This window comes from Balaenoptera acutorostrata, chromosome 7, assembly GCF_949987535.1.
Source record: "Balaenoptera acutorostrata chromosome 7, mBalAcu1.1, whole genome shotgun sequence".
NCBI classification, from domain to species: domain Eukaryota; kingdom Metazoa; phylum Chordata; class Mammalia; order Artiodactyla; family Balaenopteridae; genus Balaenoptera; species Balaenoptera acutorostrata.
Window position 1 is genome coordinate 118,109,489 of NC_080070.1, and position 16,941 is coordinate 118,126,429.

A 16,941-nucleotide genomic window follows, 5' to 3' on the forward strand; every position below is an offset into this window, starting at 1 on the left:
TGGAGCATTGTGATGACAAGTGTCATGGAGCATTGTAATGAAACTTTTCATTGTGCACCGTGATGACAAGGGGGATGGAGTATTGTGATGAAACTGGTCCTGGAGCATTGTGATAACAAAAGCCATTGAGCATTGTGATGACAGGCATCATGGAGCATTGTGAACAAAGGGGTCATGGGGAATTGTAATGACAATAGAGAAATGTGATGAAAATAGTCAGCAAGCAAAGTGATTAAAGTGGTCATTTAGAATTGTCATGAAAAACTATATAGAGCATTGTGATGAAAAAGGTCATGGAGAACTGTGATGACTAGGGTCATGTAGCATTGTGATGACACGGTCATGGAACATTGGGATGACAAGAATTATGGAGCATTGTGATGACACGGTCATGGAACATTGTGATGACAAGAATTCTGGAGCATTGTGATGACAAGGGCTAAGGAGAATTGAGATGATATGGTCATGGAACATTGTGATGACAAGAATTCTGGAGCATTGTGATGACAAGGGCCATGGAGCATTGTGATGACACGGTAATGGAATATTGTGATGACAAGAATTCTGGAGAATTGTTATGACAAGGGCCATGGAGCATTGTGATGACACGGTCATGGAACATTGTGAAGACAAGAATTCTGGAGCATTGTGATTCCAAGAATTCTGGAGCATTGTGATAACACGGTCATGGAACATTGTGATGACTAGAATTATGGAGCATTGTGATGACACGGTCATGGAACATTGTGATGACAAAAATTATAGAGCATTGTGATGACACGGTCATGGAACATTGTGATGACAAGAATTATGGAGCACTGTGATGACACGGTCATGGAACATTGTGATGACAAGAATTCTGGAGCATTGTGATGACAAGGGCCATGGAGCATTGTGATGACACGGTCATGGAACATTGTGATGACAAGAATTCTGGAGCATTGTCATGACAAGGGCCATGGAGCATTGTGATGACACGGTCATGGAACATTGTGATGACAAGAATTCTGGAGCATTGTGATGACAATGGCCATGGTGCATTGTGATGACACGGTCATGGAACTTTGTGATGACAAGCAATCTGGAGCATTGTGATGACCAGGGCCATGTAGCATTGTGATGACACGGTCATGGAACATTGTGATGACAAGAATTCTGGAGCATTGTGATGACAAGAATTCTGGAGCATTGTGATGACACGGTCATGGAACATTGTGCTGACAAGCAATATGGAGCATTGTGATGACAAGGGCCATGGAGCATTGTGATGACATGGTCATGGAACATTGTGATGACAAGAATTCAGGAGCATTGTGATGACACGGTCATGGAACATTGTGATGACAACAATTATGGAGCATTGTGATGACACGGTCATGGAACATTGTGATGACAAGAATTCTGGAGCATTGTGATGACAAGGGCCATGGAGCATTGTGATGACACGGTCATGGAACTTTGTGATGACAAGCAATCTGGAGCATTGTGATGACAAGGGCCATGGAGCATTGTGATAACACGGTCATGGAACATTGTGATGACAAGAATTCTGGAGCATTGTGATGACAAGAATTCTGGAGCATTGTGATGACAAGGGCCATGGAGCATTGTGATGACACGGTCATGGAACATTGTGATGACAAGAATTTTGGAGCATTGTGATGACAACGGCCATGGAGCATTGTGATGACACGGTCATGGAACATTGTGATGACAAGAATTCTGGAGCATTATGATGACAACGGCCATGGAGCATTGTGATGACACGGTCATGGAACATTGTGATGACAAGAATTCTGGAGCATTGTGATGACAAGGGCCATGGTGCATTGTGATGACACGGTCATGGAACTTTGTGATGACAAGCAATCTGGAGCATTGTGATGACCAGGGCCATGGAACATTGTGATGACACGGTCATGGAACATTGTGATGACAAGAATTCTGGAGCATTGTGATGACAAGAATTCTGGAGCATTGTGATGACATGGTCATGGAACATTGTGATGACAAGAAATATGGAGCATTGTGATGACATGGCCATGGAACCTTGTGATGACAAGAATTATGGAGCGTTGTGATGACACGGTCATGGAACATTGTGATGACAAGAATTCTGGAGCATTGTGATGACACGTTCATGGAACATTGTGATGACAAAAATTATGGAGCATTGTGATGACACGGTCATGGAACATTGTGATGACAAGAATTATGGAGCATTGTGATGACTCGGTCATGGAACATTGTGATGACAAGAATTCTGGAGCATTGTGATGACAAGGGCCATGGAGCATTGTGATGACACGGTCATGGAACTTTGTGATGACCAGCAATCTGGAGCATTGTGATGACAAGGGCCATGGAGCATTGTGATGACACGGTCATGGAACATTGTGATGACAAGAATTCTGGAGCATTGTGATGACAAGAATTCTGGAGAATTGTGATGACAAGGGCCATGGAGCATTGTGATGACACGGTCATGGAACATTGTGATGACAAGAATTTTGGAGCATTGTGATGACAACGGCCATGGAGCATTGTGATGACACGGTCATGGAACATTGTGATGACAAGAATTCTGGAGCATTATGATGACAAGGGCCATGGAGCATTGTGATGACACGGTCATGCAACATTGTGATGACAAGAATTCTGGAGCATTGTGATGACAAGGGCCATGGTGCATTGTGATGACACGGTCATGGAACTTTGTGATGACAAAAATTCTGGAGCATTGTGATGACAAGGGCCATGGAGCATTGTGATGACACGGTCATTGTAATGAAAAGAAATCTGGAGCATTGTGATGACAAGGGCCATAGAGCATTGTGATGACACGGTCATGGAACATTTTGATGACAGGAATTCTGGAGCTTTGTGATGACAAGGGCCATGGAGAATTGTGATGACATGGTCATGGAACATTGTGATGATAAGAATTCTGGAGCATTGTGATGACAAGTGTCATGGAGCATTGTAATGAAACTTTTCATTGTGCACCGTGATGACAAGTGGGATGGAGTTTTGTGATGAAACTGGTCCTGGAGCATTGTGATAACAAAAGCCATTGAGCATTGTGATGACAGGCATCATGGAGCATTGTGAACAAAGGGGTCATGGGGAATTGTAATGACAATAGAGAAATGTGATGAAAATGGTCAGCAAGCAAAGTGATTAAAGTGGTCATTTAGAATTGTCATGAAAAACTATATAGAGCATTGTGATGAAAAAGGTCATGGAGAACTGTGATGACTAGGGTCATGTAGCATTGTGATGACACGGTCATGGAACATTGGGATGACAAGAATTATGGAGCATTGTGATGACACGGTCATGGAACATTGTGATGACAAGAATTCTGGAGCATTGTGATGACAAGGGCCAAGGAGAATTGTGATGATATGGTCATGGAACATTGTGATGACAAGAATTCTGGAGCATTGTGATGACAAGGGCCATGGAGCATTGTGATGACACGGTGATGGAATATTGTGATGACAAGAATTCTGGAGCATTGTTATGACAAGGGCCATGGAGCATTGTGATGACATGGTCATGGAACATTGTGATGACAAGAATTCTGGAGCATTGTGATGACAAGTGCCATGGTGCATTTTGATGACATGGTCATGGAACTTTGTGATGACAAGCAATCTGGAGCATTGTGATGACCAGGGCCATGGAGCATTGTGATGACACGGTCATGGAACATTTTGCAGACAAGAATTCTGGAGCATTGTGATGACAAGAATTCTGGAGCATTGTGATAACACGGTCATGGAACATTGTGATGACAAGAAATATGGAGCATTGTGATGACAAGGGCCATGGAGCATTGTGATGACATGGTCATGGAACATTTTGATGACAAGAATTCTGGAGCATTGTGATGACACGGTCATGGAACATTGTGATGACAAAAATTATGGAGCATTGTGATGACACGGTCATGGAACATTGTGATGACAAGAATTATGGAGCATTGTGATGACACGGTCATGGAACATTGTGATGACAAAAATTATAGAGCATTGTGATGACACGGTCATGGAACATTGTGATGACAAGAATTATGGAGCACTGTGATGACACGGTCATGGAACATTGTGATGACAAGAATTCTGGAGCATTGTGATGAAAAGGGCCATGGAGCATTGTGATGACACGGTCATGGAACATTGTGATGACAAGAATTCTGGAGCATTGTGATGACAAGGGCCATGGAGCATTGTGATGACACGGTCATGGAACATTGTGATGACAATAATTCTGGAGCATTGTGATGAAAATGGCCATGGTGCATTGTGATGACACGGTCATGGAACTTTGTGATGACAAGCAATCTGGAGCATTGTGATGACCAGGGCCATGTAGCATTGTGATGACATGGTCATGGAACATTGTGATGACAAGAATTCTGGAGCATTGTGATGACAAGAATTCTGGAGCATTGTGATGACACGGTCATGGAACATTGTGCTGACAAGCAATATGGAGCATTGTGATGACAAGGGCCATGGAGCATTGTGATGACATGGTCATGGAACATTGTGATGACAAGAATTCTGGAGCATTGTGATGACACGGTCATGGAACATTTTGATGACAAAAATTATGGAGCATTGTGATGACACGGTCATGGAACATTGTGATGACAAGAATTCTGGAGCATTATGATGAGAACGGCCATGGAGCATTGTGATGACACAGTCATGGAACATTGTGATGACAAGAATTCTGGAGCATTGTGATGACAAGGGCCATGGTGCATTGTGATGACACGGTCATGGACCTTTGTGATGACAAGCAATCTGGAGCATTGTGATGACCAGGGCCATGGAACATTGTGATGACACGGTCATGGAACATTGTGATGACAAGAATTCTGGAGCATTGTGATGACAAGAATTCTGGAGCATTGTGATGACACGGTCATGGAACATTGTGATGACAAGAAATATGGAGCATTGTGATGACATGGCCATGGAACCTTGTGATGACAAGAATTATGGAGCATAGTGATAACACGGTCATGGAACATTGTGATGACAAGAATTCTGGAGCATTGTGATGACACGTTCATGGAACATTGTGATGACAAAAATTATGGAGCATTGTGATGACACGGTCATGGAACATTGTGATGACAAGAATTATGGAGCATTGTGATGACACGGTCATGGAACATTGTGATGACAAGAATTCTGGAGCATTGTGATGACAAGGGCCATGGAGCATTGTGATGACACGGTCATGGAACTTTTTGATGACAAGCAATCTGGAGCATTGTGATGACAAGGGCCATGGAGCATTGTGATAACACGGTCATGGAACATTGTGATGACAAGAATTCTGGAGCATTGTGATGACAAGAATTCTGGAGCATTGTGATGACAAGGGCCATGGAGCATTGTGATGACACGGTCATGGAACATTGTGATGACAAGAATTTTGGAGCATTGTGATGACAACGGCCATGGAGCATTGTGATGACACGGTCATGGAACATTGTGATGACAAGAATTCTGGAGCATTGTGATGACACGGTCATGGAACATTGTGATGACAAGAATTCTGGAGCATTGTGATGACAAGGGCCATGGAGCATTGTGATGACACGGTCATGGAACATTGTGATGACAAGAATTCTGGAGCATTGTGATGACAAGGGCCATGGTGCATTGTGATGACACGGTCATGGAACTTTGTGATGACAAAAATTCTGGAGCATTGTGATGACAAGGGCCATGGAGCATTGTGATGACACGGTCATTGTAATGAAAAGAAATCTGGAGCATTGTGATGACAAGGGCCATAGAGCATTGTGATGACACGGTCATGGAACATTTTGATGACAGGAATTCTGGAGCATTGTGATGATAAGGGCCATGGAGATTTGTGATGACATGGTCATGGAACATTGTGATGATAAGAATTCTGGAGCATTGTGATGACAAGTGTCATGGAGCAATGTAATGAAACTTTTCATTGTGCACCGTGATGACAAGGGGGATGGAGTATTGTGATGAAACTGGTCCTGGAGCATTGTGATAACAAAAGCCATTGAGCATTGTGATGACAGGCATCATGGAGCATTGTGAACAAAGGGGTCATGGGGAATTGTAATGACAATAGAGAAATGTGATGAAAATGGTCAGCAAGCAAAGTGATTAAAGTGGTCATTTAGAATTGTCATGAAAAACTATATAGAGCATTGTGATGAAAAAGGTCATGGAGAACTGTGATGACTAGGGTCATGTAGCATTGTGATGACACGGTCATGGAACATTGGGATGACAAGAATTATGGAGCATTGTGATGACACGGTTATGGAACATTGTGATGACAAGAATTCTGGAGCATTGTGATGACAAGGGCCAAGGAGAATTGTGATGATATGGTCATAGAACATTGTGATGGCAAGAATTCTGGAGCATTGTGATGACAAGGGCCATGGAGCATTGTGATGACACGGTGATGGAATATTGTGATGACAAGAATTCTGGAGAATTGTTATGACAAGGGCCATGGAGCATTGTGATGACACGGTCATGGAACATTGTGATGACAAGAATTCTGGAGCATTGTGATGACAAGGGCCATGGTGCATTTTGATGACATGGTTATGGAACTTTGTGATGACAAGCAATCTGGAGCATTGTGATGACCAGGGCCATGGAGCATTGTGAAGACACGGTCATGGAACATTGTGAAGACAAGAATTCTGGAGTATTGTGATGACAAGAATTCTGGAGCATTGTGATAACACGGTCATGGAACATTGTGATGACAAGAAATATGGAGCATTGTGATGACAAAGGCCATGGAGCATTGTGATGACATGGTCATGGAACATTTTGATGACAAGAATTCTGGAGCATTGTGATGACACGGTCATGGAACATTGTGATGACAAGAATTATGGAGCATTGTGATGACACGGTCATGGAACATTGTGATGACAAGAAATATGGAGCATTGTGATGACATGGCCATGGAACCTTGTGATGACAAGAATTATGGAGCATTGTGATGACACGGTCATGGAACATTGTGATGACAAGAATTCTGGAGCATTGTGATGACACGTTCATGGAACATTGTGATGACAAAAATTATGGAGCATTGTGATGACACGGTCATGGAACATTGTGATGACAAGAATTATGGAGCATTGTGATGACACGGTCATGAAACATTGTGATGACAAGAATTCTGGGGCATTGTGATGACAAGGGCCATGGAGCATTGTGATGACACGGTCATGGAACTTTGTGATGACAAGCAATCTGGAGCATTGTGATGACAAGGGCCATGGAGCATTGTGATGACACGGTCATGGAACATTGTGATGACAAGAATTCTGGAGCATTGTGATGACAAGGGCCATGGAGCATTGTGATGACACGGTCATGGAACTTTGTGATGACAAGCAATCTGGAGCATTGTGATGACAAGGGCCATGGAGCATTGTGATGACACGGTCATGGAACATTGGGATGACAAGAATTATGGAGCATTGTGATGACACGGTCATGGAACATTGTGATGACAAGAATTCTGGAGCATTGTGATGACAAGGGCCAAGGAGAATTGTGATGATATGGTCATAGAACATTGTGATGACAAGAATTCTGGAGCATTGTGATGACAAGGGCCATGGAGCATTGTGATGACACGGTGATGGAATATTGTGATGACAAGAATTCTGGAGAATTGTTATAACAAGGGCCATGGAGCATTGTGATGACACGGTCATGGAACATTGTGATGACAAGAATTCTGGAGCATTGTGATGACAAGGGCCATGGTGCATTTTGATGACATGGTCATGGAACTTTGTGATGACAAGCAATCTGGAGCATTGTGATGACCAGGGCCATGGAGCATTGTGAAGACACGGTCATGGAACATTGTGAAGACAAGAATTCTGGAGCATTGTGATGACAAGAATTCTGGAGCATTGTGATAACACGGTCATGGAACATTGTGATGACAAGAAATATGGAGCATTGTGATGACAAAGGCCATGGAGCATTGTGATGACATGGTCATGGAACATTTTGATGACAAGAATTCTGGAGCATTGTGATGACACGGTCATGGAACATTGTGATGACAAGAATTATGGAGCATTGTGATGACACGGTCATGGAACATTGTGATGACAAGAAATATGGAGCATTTTGATGACATGGCCATGGAACCTTGTGATGACAAGAATTATGGAGCATTGTGATGACACGGTCATGGAACATTGTGATGACAAGAATTCTGGAGCATTGTGATGACACGTTCATGGAACATTGTGATGACAAAAATTATGGAGCATTGTGATGACACGGTCATGGAACATTGTGATGACAAGAATTATGGAGCATTGTGATGACACGGTCATGGAACATTGTGATGACAAGAATTCTGGAGCATTGTGATGACAAGGGCCATGGAGCATTGTGATGACACGGTCATGGAACTTTGTGATGACAAGCAATCTGGAGCATTGTGATGACAAGGGCCATGGAGCATTGTGATGACACGGTCATGGAACATTGTGATGACAAGAATTCTGGAGCATTGTGATGACAAGAATTCTGGAGCATTGTGATGACAAGGGCCATGGAGCATTGTGATGACACGGTCATGGAACATTGTGATGACAAGAATTTTGGAGCATTGTGATGACAACGGCCATGGAGCATTGTGATGACACGGTCATGGAACATTGTGATGACAAGAATTCTGGAGCATTATGATGACAAGGGCCATGGAGCATTGTGATGACACGGTCATGGAACATTGTGATGACAAGAATTCTGGAGCATTGTGATGACAAGGGCCATGGTGCATTGTGATGACACGGTCATGGAACTTTGTGATGACAAAAATTCTGGAGCATTGTGATGACAAGGGCCATGGAGCATTGTGATGACACGGTCATTGTAATGAAAAGAAATCTGGAGCATTGTGATGACAAGGGCCATAGAGCATTGTGATGACACGGTCATGGAACATTTTGATGACAGGAATTCTGGAGCATTGTGATGACAAGGGCCATGGAGAATTGTGATGACATGGTCATGGAACATTGTGATGATAAGAATTCTGGAGCATTGTGATGACAAGTGTCATGGAGCATTGTAATGAGAGATTTCATTGTGCACCGTGATGACAAGGGGGATGGAGTATTGTGATGAAACTGGTCCTGGAGCATTGTGATAACAAAAGCCATTGAGCATTGTGATGACAGGCATCATGGAGCATTGTGAACAAAGGGGTCATGGGGAATTGTAATGACAATAGAGAAATGTGATGAAAATGGTCAGCAAGCAAAGTGATTAAAGTGGTCATTTAGAATTGTCATGAAAAACTATATAGAGCATTGTGATGAAAAAGGTCATGGAGAACTGTGATGACTAGGGTCATGTAGCATTGTAATGACACGGTCATGGAACATTGGGATGACAAGAATTATGGAGCATTGTGATGACACGGTCATGGAACATTGTGATGACAAGAATTCTGGAGCATTGTGATGACAAGGGCCAAGGAGAATTGTGATGACACGGTCATGGAACATTGTGATGACAAGAATTCTGGAGCATTGTGATGACAAGGGCCATGGAGCATTGTGATGACACGGTGATGGAATATTGTGATGACAAGAATTCTGGAGCATTGTTATGACAAGGGCCATGGAGCATTGTGATGACATGGTCATGGAACATTGTGATGACAAGAATTCTGGAGCATTGTGATGACAAGGGCCATGGTGCATTTTAATGACATGGTCATGGAACTTTGTGATGACAAGCAATCTGGAGCATTGTGATGACCAGGGCCATGGAGCATTGTGATGACACGGTCATGGAACATTGTGCAGACAAGAATTCTGGAGCATTGTGATGACAAGAATTCTGGAGCATTGTGATGACACGGTCATGGAACATTGTGATGACAAGAAATATGGAGCATTGTGATGACAAGGGCCATGGAGCATTGTGATGACATGGTCATGGAACATTTTGATGACAAGAATTCTGGAGCATTGTGATGACACGGTCATGGAACATTGTGATGACAAAAATTATGGAGCATTGTGATGACACGGTCATGGAACATTGTGATGACAAGAATTATGGAGCATTGTGATGACACGGTCATGGAACATTGTGATGACAAAAATTATAGAGCATTGTGATGACACGGTCATGGAACATTGTGATGACAAGAATTATGGAGCACTGTGATGACACGGTCATGGAACATTGTGATGACAAGAATTCTGGAGCATTGTGATGAAAAGGGCCATGGAGCATTGTGATGACACGGTCATGGAACATTGTGATGACAAGAATTCTGGAGCATTGTGATGACAAGGACCATGGAGCATTGTGATGACACGGTCATGGAACATTGTGATGACAATAATTCTGGAACATTGTGATGACAATGGCCATGGTGCATTGTGATGACACGGTCATGGAACTTTGTGATGACAAGCAATCTGGAGCATTGTGATGACCAGGGCCATGTAGCATTGTGATGACACGGTCATGGAACATTGTGATGACAAGAATTCTGGAGCATTGTGATGACAAGAATTCTGGAGCATTGTGATGACACGGTCATGGAACATTGTGCTGACAAGCAATATGGAGCATTGTGATGACAAGGGCCATGGAGCATTGTGATGACATGGTCATGGAACATTGTGATGACAAGAATTCTGGAGCATTGTGATGACACGGTCATGGAACATTTTGATGACAAAAATTATGGAGCATTGTGATGACACGGTCATGGAACATTGTGATGACAAGAATTATGGAGCATTGTGATGACACGGTCATGGAACATTGTGATGACAAGTATTCTGGAGCATTGTGATGACAAGGGCCATGGAGCATTGTGATGACACGGTCATGGAACATTGTGATGACAAGAATTATGGAGCATTGTGATGACAAGAATTCTGGAGCATTGTGATGACACGGTCATGGATCATTGTGCTGACAAGCAATATGGAGCATTGTGATGACAAGGGCCATGGAGCATTGTGATGACATGGTCATGGAACATTGTGATGACAAGAATTCTGGAGCATTGTGATGACACGGTCATGGAACATTTTGATGACAAAAATTATGGAGCATTGTGATGACACGGTCATGGAACATTGTGATGACAAGAATTATGGAGCATTGTGATGACACGGTCATGGAACATTGTGATGACAAGAATTAAGGAGCATTGTGATGACAAGGGCCATGGAGCATTGTGATGACACGGTCATGGAACATTGTGATGACAAGAATTTTGGAGCATTGTGATGACAACGGCCATGGAGCATTGTGATGACACGGTCATGGAACATTGTGATGACAAGAATTCTGGAGCATTATGATGAGAACGGCCATGGAGCATTGTGATGACACGGTCATGGACCTTTGTGATGACAAGCAATCTGGAGCATTGTGATGACCAGGGCCATGGAACATTGTGATGACACGGTCATGGAACATTGTGATGACAAGAATTCTGGAGCATTGTGATGACAAGAATTCTGGAGCATTGTGATGACACGGTCATGGAACATTGTGATGACAAGAAATATGGAGCATTGTGATGACATGGCCATGGAACCTTGTGATGACAAGAATTATGGAGCATTGTGATAACACGGTCATGGAACATTGTGATGACAAGAATTCTGGAGCATTGTGATGACACGTTCATGGAACATTGTGATGACAAAAATTATGGAGCATTGTGATGACACGGTCATGGAACATTGTGATGACAAGAATTATGGAGCATTGTGATGACACGGTCATGGAACATTGTGATGACAAGAATTCTGGAGCATTGTGATGACAAGGGCCATGGAGCATTGTGATGACACGGTCATGGAACTTTTTGATGACAAGCAATCTGGAGCATTGTGATGACAAGGGCCATGGAGCATTGTGATAACACGGTCATGGAACATTGTGATGACAAGAATTCTGGAGCATTGTGATGACAAGAATTCTGGAGCATTGTGATGACAAGGGCCATGGAGCATTGTGATGACACGGTCATGGAACATTGTGATGACAAGAATTTTGGAGCATTGTGATGACAACGGCCATGGAGCATTGTGATGACACGGTCATGGAACATTGTGATGACAAGAATTCTGGAGCATTGTGATGACACGGTCATGGAACATTGTGATGACAAGAATTCTGGAGCATTGTGATGACAAGAATTCTGGAGCATTGTGATGACAAGGGCCATGGAGCATTGTGATGACACGGTCATGGAACATTGTGATGACAAGAATTTTGGAGCATTGTGATGACAACGGCCATGGAGCATTGTGATGACACGGTCATGGAACATTGTGATGACAAGAATTCTGGAGCATTGTGATGACACGGTCATGGAACATTGTGATGACAAGAATTCTGGAGCATTGTGATGACAAGGGCCATGGAGCATTGTGATGACACGGTCATGGAACATTGTGATGACAAGAATTCTGGAGCATTGTGATGACAAGGGCCATGGTGCATTGTGATGACACGGTCATGGAACTTTGTGATGACAAAAATTCTGGAGCATTGTGATGACAAGGGCCATGGAGCATTGTGATGACACGGTCATTGTAATGAAAAGAAATCTGGAGCATTGTGATGACAAGGGCCATAGAGCATTGTGATGACACGGTCATGGAACATTTTGATGACAGGAATTCTGGAGCATTGTGATGATAAGGGCCATGGAGAATTGTGATGACATGGTCATGGAACATTGTGATGATAAGAATTCTGGAGCATTGTGATGACAAGTGTCATGGAGCAATGTAATGAAACTTTTCATTGTGCACCGTGATGACAAGGGGGATGGAGTATTGTGATGAAACTGGTCCTGGAGCATTGTGATAACAAAAGCCATTGAGCATTGTGATGACAGGCATCATGGAGCATTGTGAACAAAGGGGTCATGGGGAATTGTAATGACAATAGAGAAATGTGATGAAAATGGTCAGCAAGCAAAGTGATTAAAGTGGTCATTTAGAATTGTCATGAAAAACTATATAGAGCATTGTGATGAAAAAGGTCATGGAGAACTGTGATGACTAGGGTCATGTAGCATTGTGATGACACGGTCATGGAACATTGGGATGACAAGAATTATGGAGCATTGTGATGACACGGTTATGGAACATTGTGATGACAAGAATTCTGGAGCATTGTGATGACAAGGGCCAAGGAGAATTGTGATGATATGGTCATAGAACATTGTGATGGCAAGAATTCTGGAGCATTGTGATGACAAGGGCCATGGAGCATTGTGATGACACGGTGATGGAATATTGTGATGACAAGAATTCTGGAGAATTGTTATGACAAGGGCCATGGAGCATTGTGATGACACGGTCATGGAACATTGTGATGACAAGAATTCTGGAGCATTGTGATGACAAGGGCCATGGTGCATTTTGATGACATGGTTATGGAACTTTGTGATGACAAGCAATCTGGAGCATTGTGATGACCAGGGCCATGGAGCATTGTGAAGACACGGTCATGGAACATTGTGAAGACAAGAATTCTGGAGCATTGTGATGACAAGAATTCTGGAGCATTGTGATAACACGGTCATGGAACATTGTGATGACAAGAAATATGGAGCATTGTGATGACAAAGGCCATGGAGCATTGTGATGACATGGTCATGGAACATTTTGATGACAAGAATTCTGGAGCATTGTGATGACACGGTCATGGAACATTGTGATGACAAGAATTATGGAGCATTGTGATGACACGGTCATGGAACATTGTGATGACAAGAAATATGGAGCATTGTGATGACATGGCCATGGAACCTTGTGATGACAAGAATTATGGAGCATTGTGATGACACGGTCATGGAACATTGTGATGACAAGAATTCTGGAGCATTGTGATGACACGTTCATGGAACATTGTGATGACAAAAATTATGGAGCATTGTGATGACACGGTCATGGAACATTGTGATGACAAGAATTATGGAGCATTGTGATGACACGGTCATGGAACATTGTGATGACAAGAATTCTGGGGCATTGTGATGACAAGGGCCATGGAGCATTGTGATGACACGGTCATGGAACTTTGTGATGACAAGCAATCTGGAGCATTGTGATGACAAGGGCCATGGAGCATTGTGATGACACGGTCATGGAACATTGTGATGACAAGAATTCTGGAGCATTGTGATGACAAGGGCCATGGAGCATTGTGATGACACGGTCATGGAACTTTGTGATGACAAGCAATCTGGAGCATTGTGATGACAAGGGCCATGGAGCATTGTGATGACACGGTCATGGAACATTGGGATGACAAGAATTATGGAGCATTGTGATGACACGGTCATGGAACATTGTGATGACAAGAATTCTGGAGCATTGTGATGACAAGGGCCAAGGAGAATTGTGATGATATGGTCATAGAACATTGTGATGACAAGAATTCTGGAGCATTGTGATGACAAGGGCCATGGAGCATTGTGATGACACGGTGATGGAATATTGTGATGACAAGAATTCTGGAGAATTGTTATAACAAGGGCCATGGAGCATTGTGATGACACGGTCATGGAACATTGTGATGACAAGAATTCTGGAGCATTGTGATGACAAGGGCCATGGTGCATTTTGATGACATGGTCATGGAACTTTGTGATGACAAGCAATCTGGAGCATTGTGATGACCAGGGCCATGGAGCATTGTGAAGACACGGTCATGGAACATTGTGAAGACAAGAATTCTGGAGCATTGTGATGACAAGAATTCTGGAGCATTGTGATAACACGGTCATGGAACATTGTGATGACAAGAAATATGGAGCATTGTGATGACAAAGGCCATGGAGCATTGTGATGACATGGTCATGGAACATTGTGATGACAAGAATTATGGAGCATTGTGATGACACGGTCATGGAACATTGTGATGACAAGAAATATGGAGCATTGTGATGACACGGTCATGGAACATTGTGATGACAAGAAATATGGAGCATTTTGATGACATGGCCATGGAACCTTGTGATGACAAGAATTATGGAGCATTGTGATGACACGGTCATGGAACATTGTGATGACAAGAATTCTGGAGCATTGTGATGACACGTTCATGGAACATTGTGATGACAAAAATTATGGAGCATTGTGATGACACGGTCATGGAACATTGTGATGACAAGAATTATGGAGCATTGTGATGACACGGTCATGGAACATTGTGATGACAAGAATTCTGGAGCATTGTGATGACAAGGGCCATGGAGCATTGTGATGACACGGTCATGGAACTTTGTGATGACAAGCAATCTGGAGCATTGTGATGACAAGGGCCATGGAGCATTGTGATAACACGGTCATGGAACATTGTGATGACAAGAATTCTGGAGCATTGTGATGACAAGAATTCTGGAGCATTGTGATGACAAGGGCCATGGAGCATTGTGATGACACGGTCATGGAACATTGTGATGACAAGAATTTTGGAGCATTGTGATGACAACGGCCATGGAGCATTGTGATGACACGGTCATGGAACATTGTGATGACAAGAATTCTGGAGCATTATGATGACAAGGGCCATGGAGCATTGTGATGACACGGTCATGGAACATTGTGATGACAAGAATTCTGTAGCATTGTTATGACAAGGGCCATGGTGCATTGTGATGACACGGTCATGGAACTTTGTGATGACAAAAATTCTGGAGCATTGTGATGACAAGGGCCATGGAGCATTGTGATGACACGGTCATTGTAATGAAAAGAAATCTGGAGCATTGTGATGACAAGGGCCATAGAGCATTGTGATGACACGGTCATGGAACATTTTGATGACAGGAATTCTGGAGCATTGTGATGACAAGGGCCATGGAGAATTGTGATGACATGGTCATGGAACATTGTGATGATAAGAATTCTGGAGCATTGTGATGACAAGTGTCATGGAGCATTGTAATGAGAGATTTCATTGTGCACCGTGATGACAAGGGGGATGGAGTATTGTGATGAAACTGGTCCTGGAGCATTGTGATAACAAAAGCCATTGAGCATTGTGATGACAGGCATCATGGAGCATTGTGAACAAAGGGGTCATGGGGAATTGTAATGACAATAGAGAAATGTGATGAAAATGGTCAGCAAGCAAAGTGATTAAAGTGGTCATTTAGAATTGTCATGAAAAACTATATAGAGCATTGTGATGAAAAAGGTCATGGAGAACTGTGATGACTAGGGTCATGTAGCATTGTAATGACACGGTCATGGAACATTGGGATGACAAGAATTATGGAGCATTGTGATGACACGGTTATGGAACATTGTGATGACAAGAATTCTGGAGCATTGTGATGACAAGGGCCAAGGAGAATTGTGATGACACGGTCATGGAACATTGTGATGACAAGAATTCTGGAGCATTGTGATGACAAGGGCCATGGAGCATTGTGATGACACGGTGATGGAATATTGTGATGACAAGAATTCTGGAGCATTGTTATGACAAGGGCCATGGAGCATTGTGATGACATGGTCATGGAACATTGTGATGACAAGAATTCTGGAGCATTGTGATGACAAGGGCCATGGTGCATTTTGATGACATGGTCATGGAACTTTGTGATGACAAGCAATCTGGAGCATTGTGATGACCAGGGCCATGGAGCATTGTGATGACATGGTCATGGAACATTGTGCAGACAAGAATTCTGGAGCATTGTGATGACAAGAATTCTGGAGCATTGTGATGACACGGTCATGGAACATTGTGATGACAAGAAATATGGAGCATTGTGATGACAAGGGCCATGGAGCATTGTGATGACATGGTCATGGAACATTTTGATGACAAGAATTCTGGAGCATTGTGATGA